Genomic DNA, 13,285 nt, shown 5'->3' with positions numbered 1-13,285 from the left:
ATGAGGACAGAGTGGATCTAGGGGAGAGGTGAGGTGGGGCAGAGCTGGAAGGATCAAAAGGAGGGGAAACTATGGTTGGGATATATTCAATGAGAAAAGAATCTATTTTTAATAATAATAAAATGGAAACAAACAAAAAGTTCTTTTAAAAAAAGGCCAAAAGAGCTAATTCTTATAAGTGTGTGGTTGAAATGGTTGCAATCTTTTGGTGCAGATAACCTGAAAATTAGGATTTCCAAAGCCTTGTGACATGGGCAATTAATTGCTTTACCTAAACAGTAAGCATTAAAGTATTATTGCTTAGAATGAATTTCATGAGAAGTATCCTTTAAATTTCAGAAGTATGTGTGAATGGCATTTAATCTTTACATTGCTTTGGGTTTTGTGGATCTTCCAATGGCATTGTCTTTTAAATCTAACCCACAAACATGAGATGTCTTTCTCCTTGTGTCTGTCTTTTTAAATTGATTTATTTGGTTTTATACTTTTCACTGTCTCCCATCTTCTTGATAAGTTTATCCTTGTAGACACTATTATAAAATGAAACATTCAATTAATTTTTATTTTCATATATTTCATTATATAAAGAAGCATTGTATTATATGTTGATGATGCACCTTCCAAATTTACTGAAAAAGTTTTGTAGAGTCTTTAGAATTTTCAATTTATATGGTATTATTACCAGCCAAATAGATAATTTTACTTCTTTTTTTCCCAAATTGAATCCTTCTATTTCTTTCCCTGGCTTAGTTAGTTAAGATTCAAGTCTTCATACTCTGTCAAAGAGAAATGATGAGCATGGGCTTCGTCATCAGATTTACAGTTTTAGAACTTTTCACCTTTTCAGCCTTATATATTATTTGAGCTGTGGCTATTTAATATGTGTGTATGAACTGTACCTCGATACTGCTGTCAAAAATAAGATGAAGAATAATAGAAGCTTGAGAAACATAGACTTTTAAGCCTGAAAGGAGGTCTGGGAAAATGGCAAGTCATGGTAGAGGTGCAAGACCCTCTTACTTTATATTCCTCCAAGGAGTCCTCATTATATGCTGTCACAGGTACTTGGCGTTTACAGAAAGCCATGTCAATTACCAGTTGTCTCTATTCTCCTAATGTGCCAGTGTGGACTGCAAGAGCCATGTGCTCTTGAAGACTTCACACAGCACAATTTCCCCCCATGATTATTCCTTTCAAAAAACTGAGGACCTTGGTCTTAGCATAGAGTGGGGAACCCTGATGGCTCCTTGGCCTTGAGAGGGAGGGAGGGGAGGTATGGGTGGAGGGGAGGGGAGGGAAGGGGGAGAAGGAGGGGAGAGAAGGGGGAGAAGGAGGGGAGGGAGGGGGGAGGAGGAGGGAAGGAGATGGAAATTTTTAAATATAAAAAAAATAAACCATGAGAAAAAAAAAACTGTAATCCTCTTTCAAAAATTTAAAAACTTTTAATATTATTTTTAAAAAATCTGTCCTGCCAAGTAATTTCTACATAGAACATTACTTTTTAGGATTTTTTTTTGATCAATGAACAACAAGTGCACCTACTCTGAGAACTCGATATGGCATTCTCATATGTGTATGTTGTGTAATGACCAAAGCAAGGTGAGTAGAGTGTGCACATGCTTTCTGAACATGTCAAAGCATGGTTAGCATTTTCTGTTGTGAGACTATAGAGAATCCTTTCTTTAACTATTTTGAAATATTAGTACCTTAGGACTAACTCTAGTTTTCCATGTGCTATAGAATACTAAAACCCATTCTATGTAGCTGTAACTTTAATCCATTATGATAAAAAAATTGTTGTCTCATAGACATAGACAGTGGCATAATGTTTACCAGAGGTCTGGAAGGTGGTGAGGAAGACAGATTTAAACAATGGCTCTTGTTAACCTAGAATGCCAGAATTGAAGAACTTATAAATATGCACAGTTTTGTTTTCCTCAGATTGCCTATTTGGAGTATGTGAGGAGATAGCAAGCAGCAGGTACATGAAGATGTATTGTGAAGTAATAGCAAAAAGTCATTACAGTTATATATTGTTCAATGGCTTAAACTTTCTTGAGTTTGTGCTTGCTTTTTCATCTGTATAACCGAGCAATTATGTCTGTTTCAGGTGTGTGTTGTAAAGATGTAGCAAGATGGCACAGCACATACCCACTTCAGAGTCCAGCATCTGGGGCTCCCTTTTGCCAGTCCCCATTGTTGGTCAACTCCTACTGCTTACAAATGTAGTTCTCAGATGGGTGAGACAGCTCAGAATTAAAAGCACTTGCTGTACAAGTCTGGACCTCTGAGTTCAGTCCTGCAAACAAATATTAGAAGGAAAGAACTAACAAGTGAAAAACCATCCTCTCACTGCAGAATGTGTGTGGTGACATTTCTGTGAGCATGTGAACAAGCACACACACACACACACACACACAAACACACGCACACACACACACCACATGCATACATGTCATATGTACAATGGATAATAATAAATACAGCTAACTAAAATTTTAGATAATGCATTTTTCTTTTTGTTAAATTATGTCTGCTTACTTAATTTCCATTTCCATCGTTGGATCATGGACACACCACTTTCACTTTTTAAACTATGCAATAGAGAGGATGTTTGTGACTTAAGTGCCCATAAAGATTCTTTATGTCAATAGACTATAACAACTAATATTTGACCATGCCTGAGAATTAATAGTGAAGCCCTCTTTACTTTCTATTTCTAGTGATGACAGGTACTTAATAAATACAAAGGAGTATTACATTCTATTACAGAGATGAATACCAGTTGGTGGTATAAATGAATATCTTCTATATTGCATTTCTCCAATTTGAGAAGAGCAATATAATGCATTGTAGAAAAATCAATCATTTTGTCATTATGGTCTTCTTTGGCTCCAAGCCAGTTTATTGAATTTCTTTAGTTTCAAGTAACAATAAAATAAATTGCCTCTTATATTGAAAAGAAAAATATCATGTTTGAAACAGAACTGGGATTTTATGGGGGAAGTAAAAATGAACCCATTGAAAATACGGGTTTCTAACCAATGTCCAGTCACTTTCTTATGGATAATGTGTTCCTTTTCTTTATACTGGGGTTGTAACCATATCAATTATAGTGTGAATTTTGAAGGTGAAATGTCTGTATTTTGACTCAGATATTTTAGAGAAATACAGAACAAAAACTGTCTCTTGTAATGTCCTCAACTAATACATGGAGAAACCATGGTTCAAGTTTGGTCCTTAAAATAACTTTGGCATACAAGCCATTGGTAATAGAGTTTTTCTTCTTTCTACCTAATTTTGGCACAAGAGTCATAATTATAGGGTCATAAGTGTGTGTTTGTGTGTGTGTATACATGTGTGTGGGGGGGTAGAGGTCAACATTACATATAATTTCTTTTTTGTAGACGAGTTTCTGGGCACTGGTCCCCAGTGATCACCTGTCTATACATCCTCAGAGCTGAGGTTATAAATGTGTACCACTGCACCTGGCTTTTGAATTTTACTTTTATTTATTTTATTTGTATTTATGTGTGTTGTTTCTGCCAGGGGAATGTGCATGTTAGTGCAGTAATGGCCAAGAACAGAAGAAGATATCAGATGCCCTGGAGGTTGAGTAAGTCCCTATGGATGCTGGCTTTGTTTTTAAACACTAAGACAGTTCTGCAGTCCCTCTGGTTTTGAAAATTATAGGTTCTAGATACTGAATTCAGGTCTTTATGCTTGTGAGGTAAGCCCTTTGGTGACTCCTGCCTGGCTCATGAAGTTTTGAATGAGTTTTTAACTCAATTATTATCTGGTCCTGTCTATGCTACACTGAAATAAATGATTGTGCAAAGGCATATAGTAGTTTTCCTGCAGATTTGGGGGGCACTCTGTCTGCTGCCGTATAATTTTTCTAGATTATATAATTTTCTATGTAAAATTTTTATCCTTTTGTAATGTTACATATAAATATAATATATTATGATCATAGCCATCCCCACCCCCGGCTAATTCTCCTGCTCCCTAACATGTCCACTTTTTAAAATCACATCCTTAAAAAAAGTTCTACTGGAGTCTAATTATTGCTTCCTGAATGTACATGAATATGAGCCCATTCATTGGGGCTTGGGAAACTTAACAGTGGCCGCAATCCAAAAGAAATATGTCTATCCTTTCTATGGCCTTTATCATTGGCCTTAGATTTTCAGCTATGGATGGACACTAACGAGCCCATTCCACATCAGGCTTGGATACTGACTGCCTTGGTCTTGTGAAGGTCTTACTCAGATAACCACAGCTTCCACTTCATGATATCTCATTTTGTACTGTTTTGATCCATCAGTACAGCTATTCATTTGTAATACATCTATTCATCCATCCATCCATCCACCTACCTATTTATCCAGCCATCCATCCCCTCTTTTATGTATTTTGACACCACCAACAGGTGGTAGTAGAACGATCTGAACTATTTATAGATTTATAGATGAGTGAGCAAAGAAAGAAAATACTGTTCTCAAGAATTTGCCGTCTTAGAGACAAATGTCATAGGGGACAACTGAATGAAAGCTGAGAGGTCATAAACATTTAATATGGTTTTTTTTCTTTTCTTTTTCTATCATTTTCAAAGTACCAGCCTTTAATAAAGGCTGATCCATTTCAGATAGATACATTTTTTTATAGTTTTCCCTGTACCATTTGTTAAAGAAGGTGTCCCTGTTACCAGTATTTGCTTTTGATATACTTGTTAAAAATTAACTGAGTATGGCTATATGATTTTATTTCTGGGGCTTCTGGTCTATTCCATTGATCTGCAGGTCAGTTTGTGCCAGTATTATGCTGTTTTGTTACTATAGCACTATAGTATAATTCAAAATAGAATACAGAGATCTTTGTTCTTAGGATTGGTTTGCATTTTAATGGTATTTTGTGCTCCCATATGAATTTTAGGATTTTTAGAGTTATGTGAAGATTTATTAGAATTTTGAATATGATTGCACTGATTTAATACATTTATTTAAGTAACATAGCCATTTTAAAATTATTAATTCTATCAATCTAAGGGAACTGGATGATGCTATAGTTCAGAAATAAAATGCCCCCAACAGGCACATGTATTTGGACATTTTGTTCCCAGCTGCTGGTGTTAGTTAAGAAGGTTGTAAAAGCTTTGAGAGGTGAGAACTTGCTGAAGGAAGTGGTCTACCATGGGCATGTTTTGTAAACAAGATGCACTTCTTGTTCCTTCTATTTCCAGACAGTGGAGGCCAAGCATCTCACTCCTGTTGCATCTATTCCCTGCCCTTTTGGAACATGTCCGTTAAAACTGCAAGCCAAAATAAACCCTCTTTCCTAAATTTGTTTCCTAAATTTCCTAAAATTGTTCTTTTCAGGGATTTTTTTTTTGTCACAGCAGTAGGAAAAATAACTAATAAAGCAAACTAGTATCAAGAAGTGGGGCTTCTACCGTGATAAAAATACCAGGGGCTCCTAGACACCAGAACCTTGGAGGGATTCGCAACAACGTGGAACTTTGAGCAAGAGAAGTCCTTGTTTACTGTAATCAGAGGCTAGTTGATGGAGGATTCTCATTGGCCAATAAACAAACTGCCTTGGCTTTTTGATAGGGCAGGATTTATATAGGTGGAGTAGACAGAACAGGAAGAAGGAAGTGAGGTAGATGACTCAGACAATTGCCCCGCCTCTCCTCTCTGGGGCAGACCACCATGCCTCTCCTCAGGGAGATTTATGCGATGAAGCCAGCCACCAGGTCAAACATGTTCAATCTTTCCCGGTAAGACACCACTCATGGTGTTACACAGATTATTAGATATGGGTTAATCAAGATGTGAGTAAGAGGCTGGAACTAATGGGCCAGGTAGTGTTTAAAAGAAAACAATTTGTGTGTTGTTATTTCGGGTAAAGCTAGCTGGGTGGCCGAGAGCAGGGTGGCGAGAAGCCGCCCGCAGCTCCAATCACTACAGCTAGTGGACCATTTTGGTGGGAGCTTGGAAAACAAGACTACGTAGGGGAAAGCAGATAGAAGAAGTCCAGTTCCCAGAGTTTCAGGGGTTGGTGAGTATTGCACTGGGACAGGGATCCCTATTTTGTACTACCGGAGTGAAGCTAAATGCAGGAATAATGACTTGATGGAGGAAATTTTCAAGACAGAATGGGGTTTAGACTGAAGCTCAGATTTTGCTTTCTGCTCTCCCTCAGGTCTATCCTGGGAGAGAGTAAAACATGGAGTAGAACTATAAGAAAACCGAAGAACACAAACACATTAAAAGCTTCAAGAAGAAAAGGGAAGTGCAGATGTCATCTGTAAGGAACTTAGTGTCCATAAGGAGAAACCTGGTGGTCTGTGCTGGTAAAACACACAAGGTGCCCTGTGTCTGAGATTTCCCATACTGAAGTTTCCATCTTCTGAAAATAAAAATTTACTTGAAAGGAGTAAGCTTAAATAAATCATGCCTGTTCAGGAATTTACTCATTTTCTTCAGTTTCTCTAGTTTCTTCAACTATTACTTTTCAAAAATATCACTAATGGCTCTCTTAACTTCATCATAATATATATTAAATATCCCTTTCTCATATCTAATCTTCTTAACTTAGATCTTCTTCCTCTTTCTTTTGGTTAATTCAATTAGGAGCTTGTCAGTCTTGCTTACTCTAAGAACCAACTGTTTGTTTGATTGAGCCTATGTGTTACTCTTAGTTTCTAATTTCATCATTGCTGCCCTGAGCTTTATTAGTCCTTGCCTCTTAGTGATTTTGAGTTTAGCTCATTCTTTTTCCCAAAGTCTTTGAAGTATTTTACTTGCTATTTGATTTGAGATATCTTTGATTTTATTAACTATATGCATTTGTAGCTATATCCTCATGGAGAACTGTTTTAACTGTATCCCAAAGGTTTTTAGTAAGTTGTGCTTGCTTTTCTATATGAGTCCAGGAAGTTTTAAATTCCTTCCCTGATTTCTTCAGTGACTCCCTGGTCACTTCATTGCCTGAGCAGAACCTGCACATCGCTGCTTGTCACTGCCTTTCCCTCCAGAGTCACACAATTGCTCTCCGAGCCTGTCTCTCACACATATTAAATTTAGGTTCCATATCTTGCATTTGTTCCCTGTTCTCTAACTCTCCTGATAACTTCCCTCTCAAGACAGCACCTAGACACTGCTGTCTGAGTCACACAAAGCAACAGAGCAATTCCTCTTCACTGTTGTCTCATGTACCAGATAAATCACCATCTCATCAAAAACTTGCAAATAGATTTGAAATTTGTAAAGAATGTGGCTTTGTTATTGAAGGTAGGATTGATTTTTTTTTTTTAAACCAGGGCCATCTGGCTGATCTTTGGGATGAGGTTTCTTCCCCCGCTCCACCCTTCCTTGCTTGGCAACCATGCAGCTGAAGATGAGTTTGGCTTAGATTGGCTCTTTTTGGTGTACTGTCCATATATTTTGCCACTTTTTTTCCAGTTATTTTATTATTGCAGTTGTGGTTTTATATAGTTTGTCTTTCTCTTTCTCTAGAATGGCGTCTAGTCTTTCTTACATTGACTCTCCTAAGACAGGATTGCTCACTGAGCCAGCAGCTTACTGACTGGGCTACACTGCCTGGCCCGTGACCCCCAGGTATTCATCTGTCTCTGTACCAGGATGCTGGAGTGAAAGCAAGTACTCTAAACCCACTGAGCCCTAACCCAGTCATGGGAAGACAGATTCTAGTGAGCAATCTTTCCCCCAAAGTCTCCAAAGTCTCAACATTGATAAGGATACATCAACAGTAAAACCTGTTAATATTGCCAGTAGCCAAGACAGCAAGAGCAGAAACAACAGGAATAAACAGCAAAGTTGGGGTGCTGGGGGGGAACTCAGCAGTCAGCACTGCAGCAGGAAACCAATGAGACTCACCCAAGACCCTCTGTCTCCTCAACTTAGTAGAGAAAGACAAAGCAGGTGTGAGGAGGGGCAGTGCCAGGTGCAGGAATTGTGTTGCAGGGAGTGGGTCTCCCAGCTGCAATGTGGCCTCGCAATCCTGGAGTTATCATCTCTGAGACACTGACCCTGCTGTTTTGTGTATTTGTGCCTGTCATGCCCAGCTTTTTCTCACTGACGATAAAAGTTGCTGTACAAACTGGGACACTCTTGAGAGTAAAATGGATGCTATTAATAACTGTGCGTGGACAATAGACCTAAACTTGAATGGCCCTGAACGAAATGAAGAAGCATTGTTCCAGACATGTGTTTTCAAAGGCTGAATCACTTTGAGCCAATTCTTTGTGCTCGAGGCAAAATCTGAAACACTGATCTAGGCAGGGGCTGACAGCTGAGGACATTTTGTCTTTTCATTTTATATGAGTCAGGACACCTTATCATTGAGCATAACTGGGTTGTGACTGTATGAAAACTCAAAGAGACACGGGTACGTGTAAGTCTGAACTTCCTCCCAGCTCCCAGAGAAGGACAGATCCATCTCAGGAGGAGCACTATAACCAGGTCTGAGGGCAAAGATAAGTCTCAGCTTTCTTGGGTTTCTGGGATATGAAGACTGAGCTCATCTCAAATATCTTTTCAGGGGAAAAGATGTGAAAAAGAAGGCAGACAAGGACCATGAGAGGAAGTGGCTACCCCCATTGCCATCACTGACTGTTTTAAGCAAGACAGGAGGAGAACTTGGCCTTCTTTGTGCCAGTTCCCTTTCCAAAGCTTCAGAACGTTCAGAGATGGCTCAGCATGGAACTCTGTGCTGTCAGAGAAGTCCTGACAAGAAAGGTCAGGCAAGAAGAAATTGAGCCAGAATGCTACCGCTGAGCGTCTGGAAACATTTCCCAGAATTTTATTCCATCAGGGTAAAAGAGGAGACAAGAGGGTAATTGACTTCCCTATTCTACCCCTTTTCTCTGGTGACAAGAAAGAAAGAGGTGAATATTGATATCTTGGAGCATTCTTCCCATATGAAAGAATTTAGTCAGGAAAACAAGAAACACTTTCTGGGATTCAGGTTCATGATGGGATTGCCTCAGCGTGAAACACAGTCTCCTGTGCCCAGATACTCTTTCTATCTTTCCTGGTCTGAAACCATTTCTCTAAACCATTTGATCAACAGGAATGAGTCTGTAGTTACTGTCTGTAAGATTGAACTGGTCTTTCTGAACTCTCAGGAGTGGCTGAGACAGATGTGCAAGAGTTTTGAGAGCTCGTGCATTCATTGCTAGCCCAGGGAAAAAAATAACAAAAGCTGTTTCAGTCCTTTCAAGGAGCTTCAACTTGTCTGCCTCAGGCTGAGAATCCAGCTCTGTTCAGAGGACTGCAGTTCCTGTTCTCAGAGGAGCCCGAGGCTTGATCTGCAGGGAGTGGAGGCTTCTGCCTCTTGTTCTCGTGACCTTCTCCTTGGTTGCAGTCGCTTCTCATCTGCCTGGTTCAATACTTGATCTTGGGCAATGACTAGAATGAATCCCCCTCTTTTCTTTTGTCAAACCTTCTCCCAAAGACCATGCTGTGAACAGTTTTTGGTTGCTAGGGAACCTTATTGTGTGTATATTTTTGTGTGTATGTAAGTTTCATGCACTTGTGTACATATATGTAGTGTTACATATGTACGCATATGTTATGCATGCAGTCTGCATGTAGTCTATAGTATGTGCATGAGTGTGGTATGCACATTATTTTGCGTATTTTGTTTTATATTTATTTCATACTTGTTCATGTTGTTGTATGATATATATACGATGTGTATATTACGTGAGTTTATATGTATATATATATGTGTCTGTGTGTGTGTGTGTGTGTGTGTGAGAGAGAGAGAGAGAGAGAGAGAGTTTACGTCAGCACATTCCATAGACATTATTGAATTACCTTCTTATGCTCATTTCTCTTGATTGGTCTTTTCTGTGCCTGTGATCATCCCCAGTTTGGGAGGTCTGATGAGATCCCACTTCTACAGGTATTTTGGAGTGGTGAAATACATATTATGGCCCTGGACCTAATGAATTACTCATCATTATTCCTCCACAAATGACTGCTTCTGTTAGCTTATCAGCCATCTCTCTTCCCTAGGCTTCTCCTGGGGACCTCCAGTCTTTCTCCGGATTCATCAGTCCCCACTTTTATTATGAGTCTTCCTTGCACGATCCTTATTTTACAGCTGTTGCTTTCACTGTAGAGATACATGAGCTGGACAGATCTGTAAATGCTCAACATTGTTAACAGATATCTGAACATGAAACTCACCAAATACAACTTGAACATTGTCTTAAACAAATTGTGCAATTATAAGCAATTTTGAATATCACTTCCCATTTGAAATTCACATTCTGTAGTTCAATCCCCCCACATTTTCAGGGATTTTCCTTCCCTTTTCCTTTTCTTTTTCAGCTCATTGTAATGAATAAGTTACCCAGCATTCCTCCCTGTCCTGGGCTTATTGTCATAGCTGCCCCACATCTGCACATTCAGCCTCACGTCTTTCCTCATAAATAAGACACAAGTATACTGGAACAGCCCAGGTCCTCCTGGATGCAGACAAAGTCAGCCCACCTCAGCCTCACCTGTCAACTCTCATCTCCTGCCCTAAGCTGTCTCTCCATCACTGACATCACTGCATGTGCCACTGCTCAGCCAGAAACCCAAGAACAGTGTCTGTTTGCTCTGTGATAGGAAATCATACCACTTCCTCCAGAGAGCTGACCTGAGAATAAAAGAGAACAATGAAGCAAGAAAATGTATAATGTAGATTTTAGTAAGCATTCAGGTGATGTTTCTTCCATCTGACTTCAAAACACAAACAAACAAACCCCACCCAAATACCGTGAAAGTTCAAATCATATGTTTTTCTGATTGAAGATTTTGTTCTTTTTTTTCAGATTGGAGAATTCTTTTTTCTTTTTTATCAGATTGGAGATATAAAACAGATCTGTAAAAAGTCACAAAATTATAATATTTAGATAACAAATCAGAACAAAATCTGTGCCTCTAGCAACTCTTGGTTAATTAACTATTTTATAATGTCTGTTGTACTGATGTTTAGAAATCTGTGGGATTGGATAACAAAAAATTTTCTCAGCTTTTCAGATAAAAAAACCTGTTTCGGGGGGGAGGGGTTCTGTGATTTACCAAAGTAATCCAGGCAGCTGGTCTGAGTGGCGCTGGGATTTCTGTGTAGCCTCCCGAGGTTGTGCTCTCTGTCACTTGTGACTAGCTAAAACAAGTAAGTGGTATTATATAGTTCAGTTAAACCTATGCAACCAACCAGCTGACTTCAGAGCAGGGGTCACGGAAGGGTATCTCACTAGCAGGGTCCTTGGTGATACTGGGATTTAGGACAGGTTGTAAGATAAAAACGGGTTTGTAAGAAAATTAGGGGTGGACACTAGGCTAAGTGGGAAGTATGACATGCAGAATTGTATGAAAGGAGAAGATTCATAGAAAGACAATGTAGAATATTTGTCATTTCCAAGTCATTATGTTTACAATGTGGGTAGAATGCAGCAGCAAGCAACAGAGTGATTTAACTGCAGTAATCTCAGCATTTTGTAGCTTATGAAGTAAAATCTCAAATCTGATCGGATCATCAAATACTCTCTGACATTGGGATCATCATCATCACTATCACCATCACCACCACCATCATCATCTCCCTTTTGCAAATGAAGGTTAGAAAAATCATAACACTCAGAGTAGAGAATATGACAACTGTCCTGTTCCAAGGCCAATTAGCAGAGATACTAGCATAAATTAAGGACTATAGATCTGAAGGCTTTGCAGTTTATTTACCAGAGCACTTTTAGCTGTTAGTCTTTGTTCTTTGCCCTAGGAATAGGTGTTGATGGTGAGGTACTTGTTCAGGAGGTAGGTAGAGATGCTCCACAAGGTTTATAGACCTAGCGAGAGAAAACGTTCATGAGTTTTCATGGCTGCTTCCTGTCTGCCCCATGCTTATCAGCTTTATCTGTTTTTCTCTGTTGCTGATGCGAAGCTGGCTAGATCACTGAGCTGAGCCTGTATCAGCCAATGTGTCTCTCCCTGTATGGGAGACTCAGACTGTTTGGAGAGCTGTTCTGCTTTCATGGATGTCAGAGTGTCAGGGTGGGAAGTCAGAGCTCACAGGTCAAACTCTTCTCTCTCCAGAGGAGGGCATGAGGGCTTTGCCATGGTGAAGCGCAGCTTGCCCAAAGTCACACAGACAGTTAATGGAAAAGCCATTTCTAATAAACCATCTGTGATTTGCTCTTGGAGACCTTTAGCCTCCCTCTAGGCTTTTCCTGTTCAATCAAGTATATCCAAACAAAGAGGAAGAGAAGCCTTTCTTGGCCAGTGTGCTTGAAATTCTGTGTTTTATACTGTGGTCCATGTTCAGATCCAGACAGGAGGTAAAGGGAGGAGAACCAGCATCTGTCAGATTCCAGATGTGACTGAAGACACAATTGGCAATTACTCCCTTTATTGGGAGAACACATGAATACTCCTTGTCTTATTGGTACCATCACTTTGACAAATGTAATGGACAGTGACAATAGACGCTTTTAGGAAAGAAGAAAACTGGAGAAAGAGAGAAAAAGAAAAACTGATGAGAGGCAAGAAGCCGATTACATTTCAAAAACAGAAAAGAAAAACTGACAAAAGTCATCATCATAGTAACTTAAGGTCCTAGGAAATTTCCAATGTGCCACAGCGTGGGCTTTCCAAAATTCTAGTTAATCCTTTTGAAATCAGCATCGGGCAGTCAGTAGTGTGGTTGCTACACAAAAAGACTGCGCCTAAGTTAGGTTAACTTAGACAGCATCACAAAACATAAGGATTTGAACTGATTGTTCAGTAACTGCTTTTCTGTCAACAAACTACAGCATACTCAAGGCAAGAAAGGAAGAAGCATTCCTTTGGGTACCAGAATTTTCAGCTGATCAAGACATTATGATATAAATAACTGCTAGGGATGGAGACGGCATGAAAGGAGATGACCCAGAGGCCTCAGTGTTCCACCATTCAGTTTTTTCTTCCATTTGAAAGGAGATAGGACATTGATTAGATATTTTAAGAAAGTAAAATATAATTCACATTTACAGTTGACATTTGTTGTTCTTTGGCTCCTTGTTAGGTGACCCTAATACCCCATTACTCTTATATAATCTCCTCCTCTCTGAATATGGGTGTGAGGGTTGAAAATATGATAAATGGGAGGGTGGAGAATAAAGAGACTCTACAATGGCCCTTCTTAAGATTCCTGGCAACATACAATTTGGATGAACATAGTTGATGGCTTGGGGAGGAATATCAAGCACAGGGTATTTATGAAAATA

This window comes from Arvicola amphibius, chromosome 1, assembly GCF_903992535.2.
Source record: "Arvicola amphibius chromosome 1, mArvAmp1.2, whole genome shotgun sequence".
NCBI classification, from domain to species: Eukaryota; Metazoa; Chordata; class Mammalia; order Rodentia; family Cricetidae; genus Arvicola; species Arvicola amphibius.
The sequence above is the reverse complement of the archived record's forward strand: the minus strand, read 5'-3'. Positions refer to the sequence as shown.